The sequence below is a fragment of the Zalophus californianus genome, chromosome X (assembly GCF_009762305.2).
Source record: "Zalophus californianus isolate mZalCal1 chromosome X, mZalCal1.pri.v2, whole genome shotgun sequence".
NCBI lineage: Eukaryota > Metazoa > Chordata > Mammalia > Carnivora > Otariidae > Zalophus > Zalophus californianus.
Window position 1 is genome coordinate 32,904,852 of NC_045612.1, and position 22,577 is coordinate 32,927,428.

Consider the following 22,577-nt stretch of genomic DNA (forward strand, 5'->3'; position numbering starts at 1 on the left):
AAGGCAGCCTAGTTAGAGACCCTTTCTCATGCTTTGCCTGCCTCTTTTTCAGAGATGTCCTTATTTAAGGGGTCAAGCATCTTCCATAAAACTGCTTTCATTTTCATGGAACTAGTGAAATCTCCCATGGAGAACTGAAAACACTCCCTTTCACTGTAGGCAGTCAGGCTCTTCCCTAGTAGGGATGTGTTTAATAAGCCAAACACGAGTAGGTCAATAGAACATACAACTTTGTAGCTGGCTTGGAATTTGCTGCTAATATATTCATAATTTTTTTTTTTTTTAGCACACATCGTCTCAGCTTTCTTCAAGAAAAATAATGTCAGATTGATATGTTGTTCAAGTCACTGAAGGAAGAACGTCTGTCTGTTATTTCTATTGATAATATACAAACTGTGTTTTTTTTAATGTTTCTTGGAAATATTGAGGGGTTTTTTTCCAAAATATTACAGACTGGCTAAAAAAAATGGATGAAAAACTATCTGTGCTGGATTCATTAATCGAGTCCTAGAAGCAATAGCCTTAAAATGAAGCCAATTCAGAGACAATGAGGAACCCTTTCTTTTTTCCCAGAAACAAAGGTGCAAAATTAACAACTCTTCTGTCCCGCATCACCCTCCTCCCACCATGATGTCTTAATTGCCTTCCAGAGAACTTACCTGCCTCAGAGACTTTTTGATTTCCTCCTTTTTCTGGCCCTCTCTTCCCCAGACTGACATCTTTCACAATTCACCATTTCCTCACAGACTTTCTAAGTGCATTTTTGTCAATAATATTGCTATTAGGGACCTATTTGTGTTTTAGCAGCCTTTTCAATGCCTTAACCCACAAGAATATAACAATTTTTGATAGGGTCAAGCCTTTAAGGAGGTAGGGGACATTTCCCTGAGCTTATTTTTCTTGATAGAGATGACTGAAGCTGGAATGTTCTGAAGATAAACTTTCTTCCCTAAGAGCATCCCTGAAATATTTTCTGGTAATATCAAATGATTAGAAAAAGAATACATTTACTATTCTAGTTACATTCTGGAAATATTCCTTGGAAGTGATGAACTGTATATTTGTGGAAAGACATTCAGTCAACTGCATTTCTGCATAAAGATTAAAAGTCTAGAATAAAGACATGCTAAATAAAGGGACAATAAAGAGGAATTTGGATACTTAGCATGGTGTGATATTTTTTATGTGATTCCTACTCATAGAAGGTACAGAATAAGCTCAGAGTAAGACAAAATGGAGTCACAGTGGCCAATGTGAACTCCCAGATTAGTTGTTTGTCAATGTCTGATGTAGGGCTTTGAGTGTGCCCATATAGATAAGCTGTGTAACTGATAGGTAAACCTTGTTTGGAAACGTCCACAGAAAGACTTGGGGGAGACAGAGTGGACTAAGCTGGCATGGCAAAAATCCTCAGATTTTTACATTACACCCACCTAAGTGAACCCTTAAAAGAAGGAACTGTCTAGCAGCAGCTGGAAGGCTGATGGACCACCCAGGCAATACACTGCTCCAGACAGGTGCACTTGGGGGCTGTGTCCACACAGAAGACACCTGACTGAACTCCAGGCCGACCTTTGTCTCGGGATCAAAGACAAGCCCGGTGCTTCACTGTGCACATTGGGATGCCTCCTTCTTGGATCCTCTTAAGAGTGTTTCATTAACTTCCCCCTCTAACCTTCGCATGTGACTAACTTGGGTGATAGGTTTTGTGATAAAAATCAAGTGATTTGTGAATATAATATTGGCTACCTTTGGTTGTTTGAAATGTGCTGCAATCTGGTGATTCTCACCTGACCTTGCCATTCATCCTGCTTCATATATTGATATCGTCTGTTCAATTCCTTGCTTCTAAAGATGGTTCTATGATGAGGAAGAGCATAGAGAGGAAGTTAGCCAGCTGGCCTGACTCTAACACTATTTCACTGTGTGATCTTGGAGCAAGTCTCGTCCTGCCTCTGAGCACCCATCCCTTTATTTACAAAATGAAGTAGTGAACTAAAGCATTTTTAAGTTTTCTGCCAGTTCTAAAATTTCCTGATAGTAATTATCACTGCCCATGGTTATGCTTGGTCTCTGGATCCTGGAGGAATCAAGTTTATTTTGGTTCAACATTCAAGGTCATGCCCCAGTTAACCTCTTGCCAACAGAGCCTTGATTTCCTCCACTCTCTCATGGAAATCTGTTTGAAATGGCTACTATTTGGGGCGCCTGGGTGGTTCAGTGGTTAAGCATCTGCCTTCGGCTCAGGTCATGATCCCAGGGTCCTGGGATCAAGCCCCACATCAGGCTCCCTGCTCAGCGGGGAGTCTGCTTCTCCCTCTCCCACTCCCCCTGCTTGTGTTCCCTCTCTCGCTGTGTCTCTCTCTGTCAAATAAATAAATAAAATCTTTTTTAAAAATGATACTGTAATAGACTTATAAAAAAAAAAAGAAATAGCTACTATTTGGCTTCCGGCTCTCTCACCTGCCAAACTGGCTTCCTCCTTGACCTAGCCCTAACTGGCGTTATTTTCTTATTTATGACCCACCACTTTCCAAATAGGCTTGGAGGAAGGCTTAACACACTACGATACTGTGATTTACAGGAAATCTATGTTTGGTCACTAAATCGACCAAAATATATTTGTCATTGGCATTTGGTCTTCAACCACAGTTCCTGTCTCCTAGCTTCTAAAACCCTTGGAGTTTCCTGTGATAAGAGTGATAAAGGTGTCTTTTGTTGTGTTAATGAGGTGACTTTTGGAAAGCCCTTCCCCTCTCTGATTTCTTCCCAGTTTTCCCTCCCTTCCCCTGTGGTCTTCTGTGCTATTCCTTATGTTCTACATATGAGTAAAACCATATAATTGTCTTTCTCTGCTTGACTTATTTCACTTAGCATACTCCCCTCCAGTTCCATCCATGTTGATGCAAATGGTGGGTATTCATCCTTTCTGATGGCTGAGTCATATTCCATTGTAGATATGAACCACATCTTCTTAATCCATTCTGCCTGTTGAAGGGCATCTCGGTTCCTTCCACAGTTTGGCTATTGTGGACATTGCTGCTATGAACATTGGGGTGCATGTGCCCTTTCTTTTCACTACATCTCTGTCTTTGCGGTAAAAACCCAGTAATGCACTTGTTGGGTCGTAGGGTAGCTCTATTTTTAACTTCTTGAGGAACCTCCGTGGCCGCACCAGCTTGCATTCCCACCAACAGTGTAGGAGGGTTCCCCTTTCTCCACATCCTCACCAGCATTTGTTGTGCCCTGTCTTGTCAATTTTAGCCATTCTAACTGGTGTAAGGTGGTATCTCACTGTGGTTTTGATTTGTATTTTCCTGATGGCAAGTGATGTGGAGCATTTTTTCATGTGGAAAGCCTTTCCATAACCTAAGGATTAGGGCGGGGCTGGTCCTTTAGAATATACTTTAATAAACTGCTTATCTTGTTTCCCGGAGTTCTGTGAGATGCTCTAGCAAATTAATCAAACCTAACGAAGTGGTCATTGGACCATGCCTAGGGCATGCAACTGGTGACTGAAGTGGGGTGAGGAGGAGTTTTGCAGAACTGAACTCTTAACCTGTGGAATCTGATGCTATCCCCAGGTAGATAGTGTCAGAATTGAGTTGGTGTTCCCGAATTGCTTGAACTTGGGGGGGGGGGCGGTGTGGGGAGGAGTACACTGGAATTGGGTTTGGGAACCCTAAAAGACCCACTTTACCCTGGGTTTCTCACTGTTTCCCGATACATTGGTTTTGTCTCATACATCTGACTCCGAATATATTTTTCCCTTCTACTTTGCTCCTGTTCAATTATGATGTTGTCTCTTGGTTATTACTGTGTGTATCCATAAACCTCCACACATAACTTGTGTAAGGTGAATTTTATTGACAACAAAGGGAGTACACTCAATATATCCTTAGGGAGAACTACAAAATATTTTCCTTGTGACTCCTTCTTTTGGTGTCTACCTCTCTTCCAATGAGATGTGAATCCTTCTTTAGAGACTCCTAGAGAAAAAGACTGAATTGGCTAAATTATTGGAATTTTCTTTTAAAAATACAGTGGGGTATCTAGGAGGCCAGGGATTATCAGTTGTCTTAAGTGGTGTGCTGTGTTGAATAAACCAATATCAGTTGGTAGAGATTTTATGATTCTCTCTACTCCTGGGTATTATAAAATAGAAATACCATATTACTCAAGACTTTCAAGTTACAAAGTTCCTTTTATTTTTTTCTTCCCTCGCATTTATAGTTTTAATTACACTGAAAAATGATCTAAAGATAGAGCAATTAGAATTAAACCCTTTCAAGGATTCAAAAATCTGCACATTTTTCCTTCTCCTCTACCTTTATTTTCAACTGAATGCCAATCAGTGAGTCCTTAATAAGCCCTTTCTCCCTCTCTCTCTCCTCTCTCCTCTCTCCTCTCTCTCTCTCTCTCTCTATACACCACATATGGTTGATCTTCAAGCGCTGGTATCCAGGTCTATAGTCTTATCCCTATAACCCAAAATGAATTAGCATTGCCAACAATTTGGTCGGTATAAACAGACAGAAAAGTCAAGACAACCCATATAACCAGAACCACTTGCTGGGATCACTGTATTATAGGTAAACACTACAGATGCCCCATTATCCTGTAACCCTATTGCTGGGTCTAGGCAAATGATAAAGAGAGGGCACAAATCCACTCATTCATATATACCTTTCTTTCACGGGAGACCACTGATCCCTATTATTTCTGTCTATAATAATGATTGACACTTACTGAGCACTTAATCTGGGACAAGCACTGTTCTAAATGTTATATATGCATTACCTCATTTAATCTTGTTCCCCAGATTATGCAATAAGTGCTATTTTTGCCTTCATGTTAAAAATAGGAAAATTAAGTTACAAGGAAATTAAGTTACAAGGAAGTAGTCTGCAAAGTCACAGAGTTAGTACCGACAGAGCCAAGATTTGAATGCAGCAGTTTGGTCCCTACCTTAACCATATCTTTAGAGGAAATGGGGACATTCTCTGGTGATAATAGTAGTTCTGAGAGAAGTGGTTCTTTTGAAGGATGAAATAGGTAGCCTACTCCCAGTTAAAAATGAAGGAGTCAAGAAATGCACTCGCCACATCTAAAATTGTTTCCTCACCACCCAAGTACAATACTTGGAGATTTTTTTTTTTTTTGAATAGGATTAGCAAGGTTGTTTTCATAACAAGAATTTACCCAGGAATGGTAGTATATTAAGCCATTGCCATCCATTACCAAGTTAGCTGTTCATCAAATTTATTAGTAAAATGAAGAAACACTCATATAACTGGGGAAAAAGACTCAAGATATGCTTTCCAAACTACACCAAAGTATCCTAGGAAGATGCAGGGAATTCACAGTGGTGCTGTGAGATACTTTTAAAATTTGAAGGGAAACAATATGATATTTGACATATATCAGTCAGCACATGGAGTCCTAGCTCAAGATATTTCACAGTTTCAACATTAGATTGTGCTACATTGTTTTTGATGGCATCATACATTTACTCTGCTGGGATTTTGGCAGTTCTTGTGATTAAAAAGCAAGTACTGTGTGAAAACCATTGTGGAACATGAAGTTATCCGATCTGATTTTAAAAGTTTAAAAAGTTGTGCAGGAACATGTATCAAATAAGTAAGTAATTATGATTATTTGAAAGTGAAATATACATTTTCTTTTCATTTATGTGTATAATTTTTTTCAAATTGCCACTAATTTGTTAGGACATAGAGTGTTTCTAAGACTTCCAGGGAAGATGGCCGAGTAGGAGGACCTTAAGCTTCCCTCATTCCATGGATACAACTAGATAACATCCATATCAGTGTAAATAACCCAGAAAACACCCTAAAGACTGGCAGAACAAACTCTCCACATCTAAATGTAGAGAAGAGCTACCTTGAAGAGGGTAGGAAGGGCACAGACATGATCAGGAGCTAAATGGACCTGTGGGTCTGTCCGTGGGAGGGAGGGACACTGTAGGCATGGAGAGAGGAGAGAAACAGACTCTCACCCGGGCAAGCCCACATGGGGAAGATGAATCCCCATAACATTTGGCTTTGAAAAGCAGAGGGGCCAAATTTCATGAGTTCTTACAATCAGCAGGGCTTAAAACCTGGAACTTTAAAAATCAGCAGGCTCGGGGCGCCTGGGTGTCTCAGTCAGTTAAATCTCTACCTTCAGCTCAGATCATGATCCCGGAGTCCTGGGATCGGAGTGGGCTCCCTGCTCAGTGGGGAGTCTGCTTCTCCCTCTGCACCCCCCCCGCACTTTCTCTTTCTCTCCCCTCTCTCTCTCAAATAAATAAAATCTTTTTTTTTTTCAAAAAACCAACAGGCTCATAGGAGAGCCAGGAGGGCAAGGGGAAACTGAGTCCCTGCAGTTAAAGAGACAGCTTCACAAACAGCCTTGCGGAGATACAACATAGAAGCAGCAGTTTGAAAAACACTTAGGGTGTATGGGAGGGAGATTTGTTTACTAATCTCAGAGTACTCACACTAGAGGGGTAGGGATCATTGCAGGACTTCTCCAGGAACAAAGGAGCTATAGGGCACCATTTCCCTCTCTAATACCCCAGCCTAGACACACGGACACCTGCAGGAACCAGTGTGACGCCAACACTTGCTGCCTAACTTGCTAACAGTGACACCCCCCCCCCGCCCCACCGCTGTGTTCTCCTGCAGTTTGGTGCTAACTGCATCTCTGGCAAATGCCTGGTGTGACTCAACTTACAACAAAAGCAGCCCTATACTAGGTCACTAACAACACAGGTACCAAACTCTGGCCACAACAGGCAATGATAGCCATTGCAGACAATTGAACTGAAGGCAAAAGCAGCTCGGCAGCAGCAACGGGGTGCATGCAACACACTTATTAGACACCCTGAAGTTCCAGGTTCTGGTGAACAAGGGACATTGCACTGCAGGGCACTATATGACCTCTTCCTCATAAGGACAGTACTTTCAAGAGGAAGAGACATAGTTGAACTTCCTAACACATAGACACAAACATAGACAGAAAAAAATGAGGGCACAGAGGAATATGTCCCAAATGAAAGAACAGGGCAGAATCACAGCAAGAGACCTAAATGAAACGGAGATAAGTAAAATGCCTGATAAAGAATTTAAAGTAATTGTCATAGAGATACTCACCGGACTTGAGAAAAGAGTAGAGGACATCAGTGGTGTTCTTAACAAAAATTAGAAAAATTAAAAAAGAATGAATTAGAGATGAAGAACTCAATAAATGAAATTCAAAATACACGAGATAGAGTAAATAAACCAGAGAAAGCAGAACATATCAGTGACTTGGAGGACAGAGTAATGGAAAGCAATCAAGCTGAACGGGTGAGAGAAAAATAATAATAAAAAATAAGAATGGACTTAGGGAACTCAGTCAGATCATCCATATCAAGCATAATGACATTTGCCTTACAGGGATCTCAGAAGGAGAAGAGAGAGAAAAGAGGGCAGAAAATTTATTTAAAGAAATAATGGCCCAAAACTTCCTAAATCTAGAAACAGAAATCCAGAGGCAGGAGGTACAGACAGCCCTCAAAATCAAGCCAAAGACGTCTACACCAAGACACATAGTAATTAAAATGGCAAAAAGTAGTGATAAAGAGAGAATTTTAAAAAACACTAAGAGAAAAGAAAACGGTCACATAGAAGGGTAACACCATAAGGCTGATTTTTTAGCAGAAATTTTGCAGGCCAGAAGAGAATGACATGATATATTCAAAGTGGTGAAAGAAAAAAAAACCTGCAGCCAAGAATACTCTACCCAGGAAGGTTATCATTAAGAATAGAAATAAAATAGAATAAATAGAAATAAAAATAGAAATAAAAATTAAAGGAATTCATCACCAGCACTACAAGAAATGTTAAAGGGGACTCTGAGTGGAAAGGAAAGACTATAAGTAGGAGTAAGAAAAGTAGGAAACACAAAAGCATCAAAAATAAATTTATATAAACCTAGTGGTAACCACAAATGAAAAACCAGTAATCAATATGCAAAAAATAAAGAGAGAGGAATCCAAGTATATCACTAAAGAAAACTAGCAAACTGTGAGAGAAGAGAGCAAGAGAAGAAAGGAACAAAGAACTACAAAAACACCCATAAAACAAGAAACAAAATGGCAATAAGTACATACCTATCAATAACTCTTTTGAATGTAAATGGACTAAATGCTCCAGTCAAAAGACATAGGGTGGGGCACCTGGGTGGCTAAGTCGGTAAGCGTCTGCCTTCTGCTCAGGTCATGATCACAAGATCCTGGAATCGAGCCCCGCATCGGGCTCCCTGCTCCACGGAAAGCCTGCTTCTCCCTCTCCCTCTCCCACTCCCCCTGCTTGTTTTCCCTCTCTCACTATGTCTCTCTCTGTCAAATAAATAAATAAAATTTAAAAAAAGAGACATAGGGTGATGGAATGTATAAAAATGCAAGACCTATCTATATGCTATCTACAAGAGACTCATTCCAGACCTAAAGACACATGCAGATTGAAAGTGAAAAAATGGAAAACATTTATCATGCAAATGGAACTGAAAAAATGCTGGGGTAGCAATACTTATATTGGATAATATAGACTTTATTATTTTTTTTAAGATTTTATTTATTTATTTGACAGAGAGAGACACAGCGAGAGAGGGAACACAAGCAGGGGGAGTGGGAGAGGGAGAAGTAGGCTTCCCATGGAGCAGGGAACCCGATGCGGGGCTCGATCCCAGGATCCTGGGATCATGACCTGAGCAGAAGGCAGACGCTTACCGACTGAACCACCCAGGCGCCCCTGGATAATATAGACTTTAAAACAGACTGTAAGAAGAGACAAAGAACACTACATAATCATAAAGGGAACAATCCAAGAAGAAGATACAAAATTTAAATATTTATGCATCCAACATGGGAGAACCCAAATATATAAAGCAGCTAAAAACAAAAATAGGAGGGAAATAATAGATAATAATACAATAATAGTAAGGGACTTTAACATCCCATTTACATCAACTGATAGATCATCCAAACAGGAAATAAACAGGGAAACAGTGGCTTTGAATGACACACTAGACCAGATGGATCTAAAAGATATATTCAGAACATTCCATCCTAAAACAGCAGAATACACATTCTTCTCAAGTGCCCACGGAGCATTCTACAGACTAGATCACATATTAGGTCACAGTTAAAGTCTCAACAAATTAAAAAAGATTGAAGTCATACCATGCTTCTTTTCTCACCACAATACTATGAAACCAGAAATCAACCACAAGAGAAAAATCTGAAAGAAGACATACACATGGAAGTTAAATAACATGCTACTAAACAATGAATGGGTCAACCATGAAATCAAAGAGGAAATTAAAAAATACATGGAAACAAATGAAAAGGAAAACACAATTGTCCAAAATCATCGGCAGGCAGTGAAAACTGTTCTAAGAGGGAAGTTTATAGCAATACAGGCCTACCTCAAGACACAAGAAAAATCTCAGATAAACAACCTAACCTTCCACCTAAAGGAGGTAGAAAAAGAACAAACAATGTAAAACCAGTAGAAGGAAGGAAATAATAAAGACTAGAGCACAAATAAATGAAATAGAAACTGAAAAACAATAGAACAGATCAATGAGACCAAGAGCTGGTTCTTTGAGAAGATCAACAAAATGGGTAAAGCTCTAGGCAGACTCATCAAAAAAAAGAGAGAGAGAGAGAGGATTCAAATAAACAAAATCACAAATGAAAGAGGAGGTATAACAACCGATATCACAGAAATAAAAGATTCTAAGAGCATATTATGGAAAATGATATGCCAAACAAATTGGACAACTTAGAAGAAATGGATAAACTCCTAAAAACATACAACCTCCCTAAACTGAATCAGGAAGTAACAGACAATTGGAACAGGCTGATTACCAGCAATGAAATGGAATCAGTAATCAAAGCAAACAAAGTAAAAAAGAGACGAACCAGAAAAGAGACTCTTCCCTATAGAGAGCAAACTGATGGTCACCGGAGGGGCGGGGGGTGGGGGGATGAGTGAAAGAGGTGGAGGTGATTAAGAGTACACTTACCTTCATGAGCACTGAGTAATTTATGGAATTGTTGAATCATTATATTGTACACCTGAAATTCGTATAACACTGTGTGTTAACTATATGGGAATTAGAAAAAAAAACTGTAAAAAACACCACTTACCAAACTGTTTGAAATTAACTACTAATTGGTTTGAAATTGAGATCTTCTTATGGCCTGGTAGGGGGAAAGTGAACACAATTACTGAGACACTAAGTGATTGGTGAACAGAGGAATTTGGGGCACCTCTGTGAACTGCTTATAACACACATTTATTTAGTGGGTAGAAGGCAGAAAGAGGGACAGTCCGATATCTGGGCTGGCAGGCACTGCACCATCTGAATGGGCACATGAATGGGAAGAAAGTGTTGCAGAACGGAAATGGAACAGCCCTAAAGGACAACTATAGACCCAAATCGCCCATGAGTCCGTTAGACGTCAAGCTCTGTGAGGAAAGAGAGCGACCATGTGAACTTAATTCTCTTGTGGTTTCTCGGTTTCTAACACATTTTCTGGCAGAGCAAACATCTTCTGAAGGAAGAATGAATGGAATCTTTTTTCTAGCATTATCTCGATAGTTCAGTTTGGCCAGCTGGCAAATAAAGTTGATAATTGCACTCCGTGTATCTAGCGATCTCAAACGGAAGGATCGTGTTTGACTATATCACAGCTCACAAGCAACTGCTCTGCTAGCCGATAATGACTACTTCCTAGGACTTAGGGATGCCTTTACCCTGATACTACTTCCCATCTAAGCCAGGGCTACCTAAGCAACTGTTGGGAACCAAATTTAATATCAGGCTTAAGACTACTGATAAATTCAGAACACTGTTGTTGGGGACATCAACATTGATTCATTGATTTTTGACCTTTCTTGTCCTGGTTAACTTAAGTAGAGTTAGGAGTTCTTATCACAGCCTTTACTTGCTAACCAATTGGTCTGGAGCTTGTTTCTGACTCCTGGTGATCTGAGGAGCCATATTTTTCACACTTGAGAAATACAAAGGGGTAGAAGCAAACTTCCTCAGTGCAGTATAGAGTATTCAAGAGAATGCTATACAACACATCAGACATTATGGCAGAACAGTAGTAGTGTTTACTTTAAAATCAGGAACAAGATAGCAGAACTCACTATCAGTATTTTTATTTATCATGGGCCAGAGGTCCTAGCAGTGTAGGAAACAATAAAAGGAATCACAAAATGTAAGTTTTGGAAAGCTCAAAACAAAAAGTTATTATTTACACATGATAAAATGGTCTATATAGGAAACTAGAAAAAGTAACCACAGATAAATGATCAGAACTGTCTTAGAAAAGTAAGGTTGTTGGATGTAATAGTAAAACATTAAAGTTCATTTCTATGTACCAATATCAAAAAAACTAGAAAATACAATTTACAATCAAACAAATTACAAGAGAAATTTTTACAGGTTAGATTCCATTTTCTGCTTCTAATATGATGGAGTAACAGGTACTAGTCCTTCTAAGACAACTAGAAAACTGGGCAATTTTTTTTAAAGATTTTATTTATTTATTTGTCAGAGAGAGAGAGAGCATGCACAAGCAGGGGGAGCGGCAGGCAGAGGGAGAAGCAGGCTCCCCACTGAGCAAGGAGCCTGATGCAGGACTCGATGTCAGGACCCTGGGATCATGACCTGAGCCAAGGGCAGATTCTTAACCGACTGAGCCACCCAGGAATCCCTGGGCAATGTTTTTAAAAACTGTCTACAAACATTAGACAATAGAAAGCGAAAGACTTTTTCCCTGGAGAGAAGTGAAAGCAATGAGATGAGCTTTATGATCATTTTGTCTCTCTTCCTGGAGAACAAGGAATAGAAAGCTAGGCAGAGAATAGACATTTTTACTGATTTGAGAAGACAGATATTGGCCTTAGGGAAGGCTGAGGTCCCTGAAATTTGTGAACAAGAGGGACCTATTCAAAGAAAGTATTCTAGAGTATTTGTAGATGATTCCTTGAGTCTGTAGCACAATACTAAGACACCTACAAAGAAGGTGGAAATCCATGGTGAAATCAAAATAAAATAGCTCTGAGACGAACAATTCTCAGAGCTTTCCCAGGGTGGCGAAATAGTCAAATTCTCAGCAGCTAGTGTGAAATTTGCTGCACATCTAAATAATTTAGTTAAGAATCCCGCAAGTGTCAACCTTAGAAATAGGACTATAAAAGCCCTGGAGTAAATGCCATCCTAGACCGATGCCACAAAGCCTAAAACTGGCTTCAAAAGAATCAAGCTGATCCAAAAGTACACTTAATGCCAGTCATAACACAATCCAACACTGGCTAAAGCAAGATAACAAATTTCCAGTACTTGGCAACGTAAACTTCACACTGTGGAAGCATCCAATTCCTATTAATAGACATGCGAAGAGGCAGGAAAGTGTGACCTATAACTTGAATGGAAATAAGTCAATAAGAACAGACCCAGAAATTAGAGAGATGGTAGAATTTGCAGACAAACATTTTAAGCAGCTGTTATACATATGCCCAAGGAATTCCAGAAACACATGAAAATGAGGAGAGAAACCAGTGCTACAAAAAGAACCAAATGAATATTCTAGTGCTGAGCAATATACTATTGAGAACGAAAGCGTTACTGGAAGAGAAAAGCAGTGAGTTAAATATTGAAGAATAAAGGATAGGCTCTTTAAGATGTAGAGATAGAAACTGTCCAAACTGAACTACAGTGAGAGAAAATAATGAATAAAGTTTGCAGACCATCAGGGAATCTGGTTAACATACGTATAATTGTAATATCAGAAGTGAAGCTTTTCCAAGTTTGAGAAGTATGAACACAGATCCAAGAATCTCAGCAAACTTCAAGCAGGAAAAAAAAAACACCACCACCAAAGCACATCGTGATCAAATAGGTGAAAACTAGTAACAAAGAAAAAATCATTCAATCAACCAAAAGAAAGATGAATACACAAAGAGAAAAAAATCCTTTTTTTTAATTAATTAATTTATTTTAGAGAGCGAGAGAGCACGAGCAGGAGGGGCAGAGGCAGAAGGAGAGAGAAAATCTCAAGCAGACTCCGTGCTGAGTGCAGAGCTCCATGCGGGGCTCAATCTCATGATCTTGAGATCACCACCTGAGCTGAAATCAAGAGTCAGACGCTCAACCAACTGCACCACCCAGGTACCCCGAGAAAAAATTCTTTTTAAAAGATGGCAGATATTTGATCAGAAAAAAAAAAATGCATGCCAGAAGACAGTGAAATTTTCAGTAAGTGCTGAAAGAAACAAAAAAATGTTAGCCTAGCCTTTTATACCAGCGAAAATATTCTTTAAAAAAGAAGGCACAATGAAAACACAAAATCAGTCAAACAAAAGCTGCAATAATTCAGTGTCAGTGGTCATGCATTACAAAAACTAGTTAAAGGAAGTTCTTCAGATTGAAGGAAAAATTATATCAGTAGCAATTTAAAATTATATAAAAGAATCTAGAGCAATAAATATGAAGACTATGTGGGTGAATACAAGAGTTACATTGATCATTAACTTACCACCTGAAACAACAAATAAACCACATGAGAATATTAAAATTGGTCCTCCACATACTGGACCCTGGGTAATGATGGACATTGATCTCCAAGAATCGGAGAAGAAATAATCTGTTCCCTAATATTGCCCAAGTACTGCCTAGAGAATAGGATGGGGGACTCAGGTGGAACACAGCAGTCTCCCTGAGTTGAAGAGATAGAGCTGGGAGGCTGGGGAGGCCAAGGCAGCTAGAATTCATAGGGACAAGTAGTGACGAAGAGAGAACTGCACAGAGAAAGAACTTGGTATCTGCAAAGAAATCTCCTGGAGTTTGGGTTTGTTTTTTTTTTTTAAGATTTTATTTGTTTACTTGAGAGGAGAGAGAGAGAGAGTATGAGTGGGGTGGGGAGGAGCAGAGGGTAAGGGAGAAGCAAGCTCCCCACTGAGCAGGGAGCCCAACACAGGGCTCGATCCCTGCACCCTGGGATCATGACCTGAGTCGAAGGCAGATGTTTAACCGGCTGAGCCACCCAAAGAGCCCCTCTCCTAGAGTATTTAGCTAAATATTGATCATTGCATATGTGTGAGGTTGCAGAAAGAATCATCCAAAAGAATTACAGAAAACAGTCTTCAGAGCTTATATAAGCTAGGCATAAAGCCCATTCCCACCATCCAGAGTGAACAATCTCAATCTCGTAATTCAGAGCACTGAAGAAGTTTGTTGTTTGTTTGTTTTGTTTTTGTTTTTACCTCAGGAATAGGAAAAAGCAATGCTAGACTAAACACTGCTTTGGTGTCACCTAATAATAAAAACAATACCCAAAGTGATCAAACTTTTCCCATGTAACTTAACTATGCCCCAGAATGAAGCTCAAGAATATTTTTAAGAATGCCAACATATCTGGGATGCCTGGGTGGCTCAGTCGGTTAAGCAGCTGCCTTCGGCCCTGGTCATGATCCCAGGGTCCTGGGATCGAGTCCCACATCGGGCTCCTTGCTCAGCAGGGAGCCTGCTTCTCCCTCTCTCTCCCTCTGCTTGTACTCTCTCTGTCAAATAAATAAAATCTTTAAAAAAAAAAAAAAGAATGCCAACATATCCATCACCAAACAAGAAGAAATTCACAACGGCTGTTATCCAGCCAAAATTAACAAGCATGCAATGAATAAGGAACATAGTAATGTAACAATAAGAAACATTTATCAATCATAAATGACCCCAAATTGACATTATAGATTATAGACAAAGACAGGAAAATGGTTATTAGTATAGTTTCCATATCTTCAAGAAGCTACAGAAAAATTGAATATATTACATAGAGACATGAAAAATACAAATAGACTCTAATAAAATTCCTAGAGATAAAAATCCCAATGTCTAAGATAAAAAATACACTGACTATTATTAACAGCAGAGCAGACAGTACAGAATAAATGATTAGTGAATGCAAATGTTATAATGGAAACTATCTGAAATGAAGCAGAGGGGAAAAATGAATAAGGCATACATGCACTATAAAAAAAAAAATCCAAGATGCCAGTGTATGTGGAATTGGAGTCCCTGAAGGAAAGGAGAAAGTGGGGGAATGGAAAGAATATTTGAATTAATGGCTCCAATATTGATGAAAATAATCAACTTATAGTTTCAGGAAGTTGAATGAACTCTAAGCACAAGACACATGAAGAAAGTGACCCTAAATTATGCTGTGATCAAATCATGTAAACCCATCAATAAAGAGAAAATCTTAAAAGCGTTTAGAGGAAAGAACATACTTAGTTTATGCTCCAGAACAAAGATAAAGACAGTGGTAGCTTTCTTATTGAAAATAATATGAGCTAGAACACAGTGGAGCACAAATTCTTTACTCAGCGGAAATTTCTTTCAAAAATGAAGGTGAAGAAAGCAGGGGTTGGGGGGGACTTCCAGTATGGCTGAATGAGGATCTTGGTAATTCCTGTCCTGGAAAAGCAGTACTAAAAATGGACAAAACTATTAAAAAAAAAAAAGAAAAGAAAACAGCAACTACGATTTAAAGACTCTGGAATTTTGTCAAAGGCATTAAACAATGTAAGAAATGTTCAAGAAAATGTACTGAATCTTAGTAAGAACAGTGAAATCCATAGTGTTAACATGGGGCTGCTCCCAACACAGCCACCCCTCCTGACTCCAAAATGAAGAAATACGACCAGGGCAGTAGGAGGGGCTAAGATTATTTGGAGCAGGGTGCAAAAAATTCTATGTACAGTAATGTTGTTTTCCAGCTGAGGCCCCAGACACCACGGAACAGAGAAAAAAATATCCCCACTTTTCCCCTGTTTGAATTCCTGACCCGTGAAATCCATGAGTCACAATCAAAAGTTGCTTTACATCATATGTGGTGGGCTAATTTGTCACACAGCCATACTAACTGAAGATATCTGTTACATGGAGATGCCACCATAAAAGGGAAACCTAACGTGGCAGTGTTTTGAGCCCCAGATATTAGGCCAAAGTTGGAAAAGCCTTCAGATTATCAGTGGAAGCGTCAAGGCCATCATAAAATGTGTCATTTAAGGCTTAAAGGAAAGAAGGAATTTGTTACTGGAACATGGAGCAAAGGAAAACCTTGTTCTGTAGTGGCGGTAAGTTTAGACACAATGTCACCTGCAGATATCTGGAAAATGGAAACTATATGTAATAAATCGAATGATGCAACTAAGGAGATTTGAGGCCAAGTATCAAAGGGGCCATCTAACTTCTTGTTGCTTACAGGAAAATGTTAGAGAAATAACTCAAAGGAAGAACTATTTAACGGTTAAATACAAAGGAAGGTTCAAAAACTGTTACTTGCAGGCTTTCCAAGATTCTAGATTTAAAGAAGGGTTTCAGAGAAAAGAGAAAATGCATAGTAAGATTATAAGATCCTTTGTAAGACCAAAGAAAAATCTAATGTGGTACCTCCAAGGATCATTTAGTTGAACAAAAGCTCCCTTAAAGGTCTTTACAGACTTGTGTCACAAATCTTCTCAATTTAACAATGGAGTTTGCAAGATCTAAAGAGCATTCAGTATTCCTCAGAAGTCGTAGGGGATGCCCAAATAAAGCAGGGCTAAACTCAAAGAGATTTATAAGTGTGGCTCTTGTTAATGGAGAAGATTATGTATTGATTCATAAGAAAGTCACTATGTTTTTGAAAGACATATCAGCTTGGACTACAAAATTAAAATAAATTTTTGTAATCCCGACGTTTTTTTTTTTTAAGATTTTACTTATTTATTTGGCAGAGAGAGAAAGAGAGCATAAGCAGGCAGAGCGGCAGGTGGAGGGAGAGGGAGAAGCAGTCTCCCCACTGAGCAGGGAGCCCGACATGGGACTCAATCCCAGGACCCTGGAATCATGACCTGAGCTGAAGGCAGATGCTGAACCGACTGAGCCACCCAGGTGCCCTGTAGCCCCAACGTTTATGAGTAGGAAGCATGGTGAGAAAAAAGAGAAGTCAGCTATAAACATATCCCACTTTTTATTGAAAAGGAAGGATGAACAAAAGCTTTGGTGAATCATTCCCAAGCAGTAGGACTGAACACTAATCAGGGAACTAGCAACATGTACCTAACTGGATTTCTAAATTGTTACTGACCATTGACTCCAACATGCCTCGTGCTTTTCTCCCTTTGCAAAGGAGGATCTATGCCTGTCAAACATTTCATGTTGGTGTGTGTATGTTTGCATGGGGGTGTGAGTGACAGATAACATCTCTTCACAGGATTTTCAAATCAAGAGGAGCTATACCTGACCACATGTACGTGAGGTGCAAGAGCTGAGCAGCCTCATCCAACATAGTACAAATCTAGGTGAGATCCTGGGTCTTAAGATTGAACCTGTTACTTAATGGGATGAGAGTCTGGGGGTTTGGGAAGAGGCACCATGTGAATTTTGCACATAGGAAGAATGTGAATTATTTTGACCAGAGGACAGACCATGGTAGATGATAGATCCATGACAAATATATGCCACAGATTTGTGACAATGTGAGTGACATCTCCTCCCTCTGAGACTTGAGGTTTCTGTCCTCTTTCTGTTAAATCTGGGTAGGAAACTGTAACTTCTCTGACCAATACAGGGTAGTAGAAATAATGTTATATGATTTCTGGGTAGATCATAAAAAGGATATAGTTTAGATCTGTTCCTCCTTTTTCTGCCCTTGAAACCCAGACACCATGTTCTGAGGAACTCCAGGTCACATGGAGAGGCCATATGTAGGCTTACCAACTGAAAATCCAATTTTAGTATATGTGCTGCCAAAGCGAGCACCCAGCTGAAAATCCAAACTAAGGTCTCAGTGGATAGTCAGCATTAACTTACACATTAGTATAAGTGTCATCAGAAGATTATAATACTCAGGTTTTGGGTCTGCCATCTGGGCGCCCAGACATCATGAAGTAAGGACAAGGCATCTCTACTAAGCCCACTGTTCATTCCTGTCCCACAGAACATGTGAGCCAACAATTTGGGGAGAAATTTTTATCTAGCCTTAGACAAATAAACAGATTTTCTTGGCACGGGCAAAAAATGGGTCACAAAAAGCACAAGCTATAAAAGAGAAAAAAGTTAACAAATTTGACTTCCTCAAAATTATACTTTTATGTCTTTAAAGGTGCCATTAAGAAAGTGAGAAAGCAGGGCACCTGGGTGGCTCAGTCGGTTAAGCGCCTGCCTTTGGCTCAGGTCATGATCCCGGGATCCTGGGATCGAGTCCCACGTCTGGCTCTCTGTTCAGTGCAGAGCCTGCTTCTCCCTCTCCCTCTCCCTCTGCTTGCTGCTCTGCGTGCTTGTACTCTCTCCCCCCACCCAGTAAATAAATAAAAAATCTTAAAAAAAATAAGTGAAAAGGCAAGCCACTGAATAAGAAAATATATTTGAATATATATATCTTAAAAAGAACATCTTAACCAAAATATAAAAAGAACACTTACAATTCTTTATTAAGAAGACAACTCACTAAAAAAAAAAGACAACTCACTAATACAATGGGCAAAATAGTTGAACAATTAAAAATTATATATATAGTAAAATATAATACATATATAAAAATACAAAAATATAAAAAAATATAAAAATATAAAAATAGTTTATATGTACATATAGTAGTAAGGACATAATCGGCATCGGCTACTCCTAGAGAACATGCAAATTAAAACCACGATGAGAAATGGCAACACAGGGCGCCTGGGTGGCTCAGTTGGTTAAGCGACTGCCTCCGGCTCGGGTCATGATCTTGGAGTCCCAGGATCGAGTCCCGCATCGGGCTCCCTGCTCAGCGGGGAGTCTGCTTCTCCCTCGGACCCTCCCCCCTCTCATGCTCTCTCTCTCTTTCTCTCTCTCAAATAAATAATAAATAAATAAATAAATAAATAAAATCTTAAAAAAAAAAAAAGAAATGGCAACACAGCCACAGAATGGTTAACATTTTTAAAAGGCCCTAAATTCCATATTCGGCAAGTATTTGCAACAACTGGAACTCTCCCGCATTGCTGGTGGAAGTTTCAAATGCTGCTACGGGTGCCAGGGCCCTTTGTCTTTCTCTCCCTGCAGGTGCCAGGGCTGCCCAGTGCACCTGCTGCTGGAAGGCTCTAGCAGCCCAGCGCACCTAGTTGGTGTGAGCTTGGCAAGAGGTTCCCGGCCCCTGCAGCGCTCGCTCAGGTCAATTTCTCCATAACTTTTTGGAGAGAAGGGACTTCGAGGGGTGGCTTGGTAACATTCCTGTTACATTTCTTTCTCAGAGGGACTGGCAGGAAAATGAAACTCTGGATCACCTGATTAGTCAGAGCAGGGCAGTCCAACTCTGGCATCTCTCCAATGACTTGGGAGACTTCCTCAAACTCCTTCCCCTGGAGCTGAGTTTTTATTTGTTAAAATGGCTTGATCCTCAGACTGCCTGTAAAAATTTGGGCTGGCACGTAGGTGATTCTGTTCAGGACGTCTTGCCCTGGAAGAAGGTTTGCTTGAAGGCCTATTTGAGAATGAAGCAATTGGAACCTTGAAGCCTTTGAGCCCTCATCATTGATGGGACACACTGCCAGAGTGTATGCACTTGACAACAAAGTTGGATTTCTCTGCACAGGGTCAGACAGCTTGTCTGCAAAGCTGTGGGATGTGAGCACAGGGTAGTGCATTGATGGCATCCAGACTCACAGTTGCACAGCAGTCAAGTGTGATAAGCAGAAGCTTGGGAGCTTGGGACGGGCTCCTTTGACAACACTGTGGCCTGCTGGGCATGGGGTTCCGGAAGCCAGGACCCAGCACTTCCAGGGTCACACAGGGGTGATGTTTAGTGGTAACCACAAGGATGAACTGGATATCTTGGTAAGTTGCTCTGAAGATTTCACTGTGAAAATATGGGCTTTATGTTCTGGAACAAGCCTGAACACACTCAGCAGCACACGGAATGGGTCACCAAGGTGATTCTGCACGAATGTGAAGTCAAGTCTCTTTTGCACAGCCCTGGAGACTACATACTCTGAAGTGTGGGCAACTATGAGATCAGGATTTGGCCAAGTGGGCGAGAAATCAACTGCAAGTGCTTAAAGACATTGTCTGTCTCTGAGGCTAGAAGTATCTGCCCACAGCCAAGACTTCAGTATGATGGCAAATACAGTGTCTGTAGTTTGGCACTACAGGACTTTGTCAGTTGTGATATTCTCAGGGTCATCGGACTCCTGAGATAGCGAACTTGGCCTTGCTTGGCTTTGGAGATATCTTTGCCCTGCTGTTTGACAACCGCTACCATGGACTTGCAGACAGACAGCCTGATTAGCCGCTGGCCTCTGCCAGAGTATGGGAAATCAAGGAGAGGCTCGAGCTTCCTAGCAGACGAAGCATCCTGGCTCAATGGATTGGATGGGCTTGGGCTTTGGGCCTGGACTTTGAGCTTGGGCTTTGCCACCAGCATGTCTGACCACAGGATTCCCCTGATATTGTGGAAGGAGCATAATGACATCACCAGCGGACCACCGCTAACTGAGTTTGGCTGTGGGCACTGTGGGGTTTTCAGTGCCACCTCTATGGCAGTTGACTGCATGAAAAGAAGTTCTTACCTGACAGTATCATCGTCTCACATTTCATAATCATCGTTCTGTGTTTGCCAAGGGGCCAGGGCTCAAGGCGGGGCAGGGCTCATTTTCTTAACATACAGTGCAACATGCTAACGGGGTACACCATGGACTTCATTTGTACTTAGTTCTGTTGGTCAGTATAAGAGGATGCATTTTGGGTTCATCTTTCTTGAATGTTAGTCTGAAGTAAAGAAAGTTATATGGTTCATTAACCTGCTCATTGTTTGCCTGTAAAACACATTCTGTCTAAAAAAATTTTTTTTAATAAAATGCTACTATCAGTTTGGATATCATTTTAGCTATTTCTTATTGAGTAAAACATACATTTTCCATAGAATCCCACAATTTCAAGCCTAGGTAAATACTTAAGTTAAAAGAATCCCTGTCTTCTCACAAAACATATGTTCAGCCATTTTCTGTTGGTGTTTTAATATTTGCATGGGGGAATGAGGAGTTGGAGCTTCCTCGTCTGCTATTTTGCTCCTGGTATGTTTGCCATAATTTAAAAATCAACTCTACTGTGATAAAATTTCACAGCAGCTTTATTCATAATTGCCAAAAATTGGGGGAAAATCCAAATATTTCTCACCAAATTGTGAATGTGTAAACAAATTGAGGTGTATTTGTCCAATGGAATAGTACTAAGTGATTAAAAAAAAGGAATTACTGATACATTTAATTAGATGGATGTATCTTAGAAATATGCTGTATGACAGTAGCTATACATAAAGCATATATAATGTATGATTAACTTTATATGAAACTTTAGAAGAAGCCGATTGAATCTATAGTGACAGAAAACATATCAATACTTGTCTGGGGCTAGAGTTGTTGGGGGAATTGACTGAAAAGATTTAAGATGAAACTGTTAGAGTGATGGAAATGTTTTCCATATTGAGTGTAATAGCGGTTATATAGATATATACATTTGTCAAAATTCATATGAAAATATACACATAAAATGTGTCTATTTTATTTTATGTAAATTATACCCCAATAAAGTGGATATAATTGGATATATAATAAATATCACAAATCATTAGGGAAATGTAAATGAAAACCATAGCCTACCAATTAAAGTGATGTATCTGTCAGAGTTCTCTAAGAAAACAGGACCTATAGGATATACGGGAGTGACTGAGCAATTGATTTAAAGGAACTGGCTCACAAGATTGTAGAAACTGTCAAGTTCACAGACTTCAAGGTGGGCCAGCGGAATGGAGATCCAGGGAAGAGTTGATGTTGCGATTGGGATCCAAAGGCATTCTGCTGCAGAATTCCCTCTTCTTGGAAGGAGATCAGTCTGTTTCTATTAAGGTCCTCCAGTGATTAGATGAGGCCCACCTGCATCATGATGGGTAATCTAATTTATTCAATGTTTACTGGTTTAAATTTTAATATCATCTAAAAAAAATACCTCCAAAGAAACATAAAGAATAATGTTTGACCAGATATCTGGGTACTGTGGCCTAGACAAATTGACACATAAAATCAACCATCACACATGGCTGTTATTAAAAAAATAACATGTTGACTAGGATGTGGAGAAATGAGAAAGCTTGCAATTATTTGTTGAAATGTAAACTAGTGCAGTCATTGTGGAAAACAGCATGGTGGCCCTTCAAAAAAACAGAAACATAGAATTACCTCATGATGTAACAAGTCCCCTTCTAGGAATATGTCCAAAGCAACCAAAGGCATGGACTCACAGAAACATTTGTGCTAGTGAAAAGAGCCAGACTCAAAAGCCCACAGACTGTATAATTCCATTTACATGAAATGTCCAGGGGAGGCAAACCCAAGGAGACATAAAGCATAGTGGTCACTGCTTAGACCTGGGAGAGAGAGGGAGGGAGTTAGAAGGTGATGACAAATGGATATGGGATTTTTTCCTGGGTAAATAAAAGTGTA

The 22,577-nt window shown here is 39.9% G+C and overlaps 1 pseudogene; it reads left to right on the forward strand.

The window, feature by feature from the left end:
- The first annotated feature begins 10,425 nt into the window (after positions 1 to 10,425).
- On the forward strand, positions 10,426 to 20,678 carry LOC113930487 (annotated as a pseudogene).
- Positions 20,679 to 22,577: the final 1,899 nt, after the last annotated feature.